Raw genomic sequence first — 9,171 nt, 5'->3', positions numbered from 1 at the left:
GAAAACCCAGGCTCAAGTTCAAAGCTGGAAGGTGATACCTGTCCTGGGACAGAGTTCAAAGTCCAGGCTCTTATGTTCAGGTCTTGGCTTTTGGTAAGTGCACCTGCTGGTGTGCTAATGCAGTAACCCAATGAACACCAGTGCTAGAATCTTCTGGGAGCTCTCCTGCCTGTAAGCTTATAAACTGCTCATATACTGTGGCAAATTATATTTTCCAAAAATGGCACTGCAAGATTTCTGGTCCCATACACTCTTCCAGAACCTTGCCACCTGCATCAATAGGTAGAGTCTATTTCTCCTCCCCTTGAATCTGGGCAAGACTTTGTGATGGTTTCAACTGATGGAATGCAGCAGAGGTGACACCATGTAACTTCCAGGGCTGGGTCATAAAGGGTGATCTGGCTTCTGTCCGGCTGTCTCTCAAGATGCTTCTCCTGGAAGCCAGCTACCATACTGTGAGGAAGCCCAAGCCACATGGAGGGGACAGAAATGTCCTGGCTGAAAGTCTCAGTGAAGGTCTTCGGTGTAAGCCTACATCAGCCATCAGACGATGAGTGAATGAGCCACTAGGTGATTCCCACCCCCAGCCCTTGAATCTCCCCTGCTAATTCCCACATCACGGATCAGGGACGAGCTGCCCCAGTGTACCCTGTCCAGAGAACTGTGAGTATAATAAATGTTGGTTTTACGCCATTAAATTTAGTAGTCATTTGTTAAACAGCCCTAGTAACTGGAATGTACATTAGTACCCAGAGGCAGAAAGAATTCATTGATTAATATGATTTTATACATGTCTGGCTTTGGGTCTTCTTGTAGGTAGGAAAGTGTAGGCAGGAAGCAGAAACACAAGCATTTAAGTGCTACCTTCCCTGTGCCAGGTACCACGTCAAGTATGAGAAAACTTCAAAACTTCAACTGCTCCAAAATCCCCATGAGGTTTAAGTGTGATCGCCATTTGTTTTGTTTTGTTTGTTTTTTTGTTTTTTTTTTCGATACTCGGGCCTCTCACTGCTGCGTCTTCTCCCATTGCGGAGCACAGGCTCCGGACACGCAGGCTCAGCGGCCATGGCTCACGGGCCCAGCCGCTCCGCGGCATGTGCGATCCTCCTGGACCGGGGCATGAACCCGCATCCCCTGCATCGGCAGGCGGACTCTCAACCATGCACCACCAGGGAAGCCCGTGATCTCCATTTGAAGATGAGGAAGCTGAGGCACAGAAAGGTATAGTACCTTATCCAGGATCATACAGGCAGTGGTAGAGTTGCAGTTTGATCCCATATCTGCCTGACTCTAAAACTCACAATATTTTTGCTCTCCCAGTGGAGCCCAACCTGGAAGCCTTGACCCTGGGTGGGGGCGGGGGCTTGTGGGGGGCAGCAGGGGAAGGAGCGTCAATTTAGTGGCAATGAGAAAGTTCTATTAATCCATGAGCACCAGTCACTGTATGTCATACACCCTCTCACCCTCACCACAAACACACACTTTTCAAATACAGTAAATTCCATAATAACTACAATTCAAATTCATTTCATACATTACTGATCTTGGTTTTTAATGATGATTTTGGTACTGATGACGTATCTTCTCAACTAACATGATAACAGAATAGCTACTAGAAGTTAAAAGTCTGTAAACTTCTTACATATATATTAGGACAGGGTTTTCATACTTAAAAACATTGGGAACCATGAACCGTACACCTCCGTGCACAGAATTCACATTCATGCCTGGCAAGTTGGACAACTGTGTTACCACGGGAAAACTCAAGAGTTGCCAATGACCAACATTCCATCTGTGTTGATTTAATGAAGGTGGTTACCAAGGGATCATTCTTGAATAGTGGGCACTGAGAGGAGAGGGTCCCCTCAGCCACGATTCATTAATTTGCTCATTGTGCAGCTTCCCTGGTGGCGCAGTGGTTAAGAACCCGCCTGCCAACGCAGGAGATAAGGGTTCGAGCCCTGGTCTGGGAAGAGCCCACATGCCAAGGAGCAACTAAGCCCGTGCGTCACAGCTACGGAGCCTGTGCTCTGGAGCCTGCGAGCCACAACTACCGAGCCCGTAAGCCACAACTACTGAAGCCCGCGTGCCTACAGCCCATGCTCCGCAACAAGAGAAGCCACCGCAACAAGAAGCCCGCGCACCGCATCAAAGAGTAGCCCCTGCTCGCCACAGCTAGAGAAATCCCGTGTGCAGCAACGAAGACCCAAAATAGCCAAAAATAAATAAATAAATGTATTTTTTTAAAAAAATTTGCTGGGCTTCCCTGGTGGCGCAGTGGTTGAGAGTCCGCCTGCTGATGCAAGGGACACGGGTTCATGCCCTGGTTCGGGAGGATCCCACGTGCCGCAGAGCGGCTGGGCCCGTGAGCCATGGCCGCTGAGCCTGCCTGTCCGGAGCCTGTGCTCCGCAACGGGAGAGGCCCACGTACAGCAAAAAAAATAAAAAATAAAATAAATAAATAAATAAAAAATTAGCTAACCGTTCTCCCACTGAGCGCTGGCCAGCATTCTGTCTTTAGCTAATGATGATGTATGTGCCTTCCCAGTTTCCATACACAGGCACGTGACAGGGATGGCGGGCAGAGAAGAATGGACCTGTCTGGGTCCTGGCCTCGCCTTGCCTCTGTCCTTCAGTGTATCCTCCTAAGCAGGCATCTGCTTCCCTTGGGATGAGAAGGGAGCGGTGGTAAGAGATGGGGGGACAACTTTACTACCCATCAGGAATGTAGGGCAAGTTCACTGCCTCCTTGAGAAATGGGAGCCCGCTCCACTCAGATCTGTGCCAAAGAGGCAAGAATGCTGGTACTTAATGTGCCATAGAAAGGCTTCTTTCAGAAAAGAAAGGCAACTTCACCAGAGTCCTTTGCCGTCATATTCACATGGAATTCTGAGTAAGGCACACAGGGCCACCTCCAGCCTTCGAAAAATGGACGTGCACGGGGTGGGTGGGATGCACTCTCTCTTCCCAGGACTCTTTTCTTTAGCTGCAGTCATCAGCATTCATACCCTCAAGAAGACCTGGCTTTGGGAGGCAAGTCCTACCATGTGACCACCCCTAGGCTACTCTCCCCTGCCCTAAACTCTTAGATCACTGCATTCCACAAGGATTTCTTTCTTCCCCAAAAGGGGGAGGTAAAGGAGGGGAATTACAGTATCTAATGAAGTTGGTTGGTGCCAAAACAACAAAGAAATTCCAATTCATAAAACCACATTTTATTAAAACCGCACTTTGATTTTTTTTTTTAAAGACTATGCGCCTATATACCAAAACCCGTGATTTCTACTTGTGAGCTGTTCAGCTCTGATTAAATGGGGAAAAAAAGAAAATAAGACTCAAGATTTTTGAAAACACTTTCTTATTATCATTAACTTTATGTATGTGAAATTCAAATTTAAGGATGTTTTTTGGTGGTAACTCTTCAAACTAAACAGTCTTAAAATGAACTACCAATTAACCACTGCTTCATTCATAAACGAAAGAAATGTATGTCTTTCATCTTACGTGCACAACTAGGATCCATTACACACACATGCGCACACACACACACACACACACTTTTAAGATTCACATAATGGTCACCAACAGTCAGAGAACATATCTCCCAACCACAAAGAAGCTTTAGCCCGAAGGGTCCTCCATTCTCTCCTAGAACCTCATCAATCTCCCATCCTTGGCAGAAGGCAGCAAGCAAAGAGTCTCCCAGGTAGGTATCTGGTCTACCCAGGCTCTCTCCCTTTCCTTTTAAAAGAACCTAGAAAAGAACCTAGAAAGCAGGCGGAGGAAGTAGAAGGGTAGAAGAAGTGGGAGAGAAGATATGTTAAGAAATTAACCCCAAATTCATAATTAGCTAGCCACATGACAAAAGCTGTGGACGTTTCTGACTCTCACTTTATTTTCTGAATGGAGGTAGGATCACTGATCTAGGAGGTGCAGGGCCCCCAGGGGAACTAGCCACAGCCAGGAGCTTCTGCTTCACCTGGATTATCACGTCCAAACTCCCATTATCTCAAAAGATGTGGGCTCCGTGAAGCCACCCATACTTATCCTTTAAAACCTATGCCTTTCCTATAGATACAGAATAAATACAGAATATTTGCCTGTTTGCCTCACCGCTTGTCACAGACAACTCCAGATGTGTACTATCAGGCATTTCCAAGGGCAGAGCTCTTTACGGATTACAAATTCCTAGAGGACAGGAGATACGGTTGTTTTTCTTGTACTGTACCGCAATTACCCGAATATTGCATACAAAGACATACATTTCTGCCAGGAAATCTTTTTTTTTTTAATGGGAAGATGGATGATAACATTCTTAATTTATAACGGAGGTAACTGTGGTTCATTCATCCACTTATTCATTCATTCAGCAGAGATTTATTGAGCACCTCTTATGTGCCAGGCTGGGGATCCAGCAGTGAACTAGCCAAAGCCTATGTCCTCAAAGGGCTGCTGCTGCTCTCAGGGAAGAAACAGGTCCCACACAAAGATGCAGGTATCATGTCAAGGGCGATAAATGTTTAAAAAGTGGAAGTGAGGGGCTTCCCTGATGGCGCAGTGGTTGAGAGTCCGCCTGCCGATGCAGGGGACGCGGGTTCGTGCCCCGGTCCGGGAAGATCCCACGTGCCGCGGAGCGGCTGGGCCCGTGAGCCATGGCCGCTGAGCCTGCGCGTCCGGAGCCTGTGCTCCGCAACGGGAGAGGCCGCAACAGTGAGAGGTCCGCGTACCGCAAAAAAAAAAAAAAAAAAAAAAAAAAGTGGAAGTGAGGATAGGAAGTGACAGGAGTGTGTGATTTGAGAGGGGAGGGGTCAGGGAAGATGTCTCTAGGTGACATTTGAGCAGACAGATCTGGAGGAAGGGATCCCTGCAGATGCCTGGGGAGAAGGCTTCCAGGGTGGGAACAGCACGTGAAAGGCTGGGTGGGCTCAGGAACTTACAAGCAAGCCTGGAGCAGAATAAACACAAGGGAGGCTTACAGACCTGGAAAGGACTCTGCTTTTACTGAGTGGGATGGGAAGCCACCCAAAGGACTCTGAGCACAGAGTGACAAAAAGGATCACTTGCGACCAATTCTGTTAAGTCAGGACAATGAGGCAGGCAGTCTGTGGACCTGTTTCGAAGATACAACTACTACGCTTTGCTGATGTGACACAGAGATGAGGGCATTTGCATTAGACAGGCCTGGCGTCAAACTCCAGCTCTGCCGCCTCCTAGCCGTGTGACCTCAGGGAAAAGTTTTAATTTTTGAGTGTCAGCTTCTTCTGTAAAATGGGGATAATAAATACCTTCACTGCAAAAGTAGAAACACTATATATAAGCACCTATTACAATCCCGGGGTACTTTTTTAACCAAAGATAAAAGAGGATATTTTTTTTTTTTTTTTTTGTGGTACGCGGGCCTCTCACCGTTGCGGCCCCTCCCGTTGCGGAGCACAGGCCCCGGACGCGCAGGCCCAGCGGCCATGGCCCACGGGCACAGCCGCTCCGCGGCATGTGGGATCCTCCCGGACCGGGGCACGAACCCGCGTCCCCTGCACCGGCAGGCGGACTCTCAACCACTGCGCCACCAGGGAAGCCCAAAGAGGATATTTTTTAACCCAAATTTCCCTGACCCCCAATACAACAACATTCTTGCAGGGCGACGCCAGGAGAATTTTCATGGCCTTAAGGTCCCCTTCTCTGGCCCACCTTTTCTTTGATGGATGGCGTTGACTTTCATTACATGTGTGTTGTTTTCAAGGTTGGTTTACTGAAGTTCTAATCTGAATAGAATCAGCAAACACCATCCATGCCCCCTATCCGAGAGGTGGTCAGAAATGGTAAATGAAAAACAAAATCCTAAGGCTGAGAATTCCTGACAATGCCAGGAAGGTATATGGACATAGTATCGCTGATTGCATATTAAACACTACTGGCTCCTGTACTCAACAAAAGAGGGTAAATTATTATTATATGTTATTAGATTTTTTAAGCTGGGTGTTGCTTCCTTTCCTGTCCAATAACTAGAGGCCAATATTTCTTACTTATGGCAACATGTGATCACAATCGTATGACCTTGAATCCAGGAAGGAGTGAAACCACTCAGCCCTGAAAATCAAACAGAAAATCATTTTTCCAGCTTCTCGGCTGGAACGTCCACTAGGAAGTACATGTACTTAATTTTGGTTCCCTCCACTTTCCCACCCCAATTAACCCAATGCCACATTCACATGGTTGCCTCTCTAAAAATCTGAAATTATTTTGCAAACCTCAATTGTGCTTAATGTGACTTTTAAAGCTAGTCTAAAGAACACAGGTCGAGGAACAGAAACCATCAAGTAGAGGATTAAAATGATTTATTAATGGATGCTTTAAAAATGGTAGAGGGACTTCCTTGGCTAAGACTCCGCGCTCCCAATGCAGCGGGCCCGGGTTCGATCCCTGGCTAGGGAACTAGATCCCCCATGTTGCAAATAAGAGTTCGCATGCTGCAACTAAATATACCACATGCCACAACCATAAAAAAGAAAAAAAAAAATGATAGAGAAATCTGGTGATGGAGGCTTTATAGTTGAAACTTAGAAATCGACCTGAAGAATTTAAACAGTTTTAATAGAACTAAAACTCACTACTCAAAAAGAAAATAAAATTCAAATAGAGCACCTTAGCATCCTCTGGAGTACTCACTGAAGGTGCTCTGAAATACTTATATTCACCTTAAAGTTCACCTCACAAAGATTGTACCTTCATCTGAACTTTTAAAGTCTTTTACATCACTCATACAGCACTTAGATTCTGTTCTGAATACTCTTCTTCTACATGTAAATGTCTTGTCCCCCCGGTGAAAAGTGCAGGTTCCCCAAAGGCAAGAACCATGTTTCCCAATTTACGTATGGATACGGGACCTTGCACCTGGCAGGTACTAAATGTGTGTTCTGACATATTATGTGCTCTCCTCTACAAAGCTGCATTTCTCCAAGGCTGTTCTGTTCCTCAAGCTGCAGCCGTAAGGGTTGTGAAGTAAAGAGTATTACCATGTGGCATACTCCCCCCACCTCACGTACAACCTTCCCCTTTCTTAGACATTTACAATGTACATCAACAGCTTAAAGGCACCAAGCAGTCCTGTAATAAAGAAACCTATTTATTTTGCTGAACGGGACATTCTCCAAACTTATTTGACACAGGAAACTTTTCTTGCTTATAACGCCTGTTAAAATTCAGCAGTGCCACTTGGGGAAACTGTCCTAAAGTATCTGAAACAACATTCTGTATATAAAGTGCTCAGTAAGTAACATATGTGAGACATTTTACAGTTTACAAGGCACTTTCAACACATTATTATGACTGAACTCCCTCAATAGACAGACTTATATAGTAGGAAATTATAAAGAAGGGAAACGCTGTCTTCCTTTCCTCCAACCCCCTCGACTTTTCAATCACATTCCTTCCTTCATGCATCTATCAACTGAAAACTCCTTTCCTTTAGGACTCTGAGTCACTAAGGATACAATGTGACAACTTATTTCTCCCATAAAGGGACTTGTTCCCACTTCTTGGAACTGAGAGGGTCCTTAGATATAAACTCCAAATTGTTCCTTTTACCCTTGTGGGGGAGAAAAGGCAGGTTTTAGTTTCAGGAAATCTACCTCAGAGACACACAGAAATTAGGTGACTTGGTCAGTAATGTGATTTTAGCTTACAGGAAACTCAAAGTTCCAAATTTAGAGATACATGAATAAGGATTAGGTTCAACTGTATATGAAAGAAAACCCCAAATAACGGTGGCTTAAACAAGACAGAAGTCTCTACATATAAACAGAGTCTGAGAGGAGTCAGTCCAGAGCTGACAAGAGAGCCCCACAGACAGTTGAGATTGGGGCTCCCTCTATCAGTTCCACCAACTTAATACAAGGCTTCCATCTTTAAGGTCACCGCAGGGCCCAAAATGGCAGCTGGAATGCTAGCCATCAAGTCCCGATCCCAGGCAGAAAAATAAAAGATGATGTTGGAATAGGCAAAAAACATGTAGCTTTCAGCAGAGTGGTCAGATCCCTTTGTAGACTTTCCCCAGACCCCCATGTCAAACTCTCATTGGTCACACAGCCAAAACTGTGTGAAAGAAGTGTGCAAAGAAGGCTGAGAAATGTGGTATTTGGGCTGAGTACACTGAATCCCAAATTTTAAAAATGAAGTTCTATTACTAAGAAAGAACAGGAAAATGGATATTGGGTAGTCCACTAGCAATCTCTGTCAAGAAGAAGGAATACGATGTTAGAATCTTACTAGCTTAGGAAGCTGGTCAGAAGCCATTTAGTCCGGTGTTTCTCAAGTTCACTGATAAGAATCATGCGTGTGGGGTGGTGGTGGAGGGGTGGATAGGCTCCACCCAGATCTACTGAACCAGAGTCTCCGGGGAGAGGACCTAGGGAATCCCTGTTTTCAACAAGCACTCTATGTGATTCTTATCAAGCAAGTTTGGGAACCACTGAAATCTAATCTTCCACCCCACTTGGCAGTCTCAGCAAATTCCTGAGCCTTGGGGCTCCAGAGGCAGTCAGTCCATCCTTGAGCAGCGAGAGACATGGACATCCTTCCTCTTAACTGACACAACTTCCATCAAAGAGCCAACCTAACAGGAAGAACCCGAGGGGGCCTCACCGTTATGGAATTATATCAAAGTAATTATGAATTGGGCAACCAAGCGCCTTAACCAACCAGCTCTATCACATGAACAAATATGATTGCTAAAGAGAAAAACCACAGGCCTAAATATGGTGTCACCTGTGCTAAAGCCCATAATACCAAACCTAGATTTAATACTAACCTAACAGCAGTTTCGACTTTCACCAGAAATGTAATCAACCAGTCTGGCATTTTCTGATCAGCACCAATGAGGTCATCTGTGCCACCTGGGCCCTCTCTCACCCCACCCCTACCCCCAGAGGAAGAAGGGGTAGCAATCTGCATGATAAAGACCCCTGCCCTTCCCTTCTCCCTCCCCAAGAAGATGATGTCCTGGCCTAAAAAAATCATCCTTTCTTTCCTTGGCTAATAGCCCCCTGCCCCTTCTTCCTATAAAAACCTTCCATTTTGTACAATCCCTCGGAGCACCCCTCTGGTTACCGGATGGAATGTTACCCCATTCATGAATCACCTTAAAAAAGCCAATTAGATCTTCAAATTTACTTG

This window comes from Phocoena phocoena, chromosome 3 (assembly GCF_963924675.1).
Source record: "Phocoena phocoena chromosome 3, mPhoPho1.1, whole genome shotgun sequence".
Classification (NCBI taxonomy): domain Eukaryota; kingdom Metazoa; phylum Chordata; class Mammalia; order Artiodactyla; family Phocoenidae; genus Phocoena; species Phocoena phocoena.
This window is presented reverse-complemented; position numbering follows the sequence as displayed.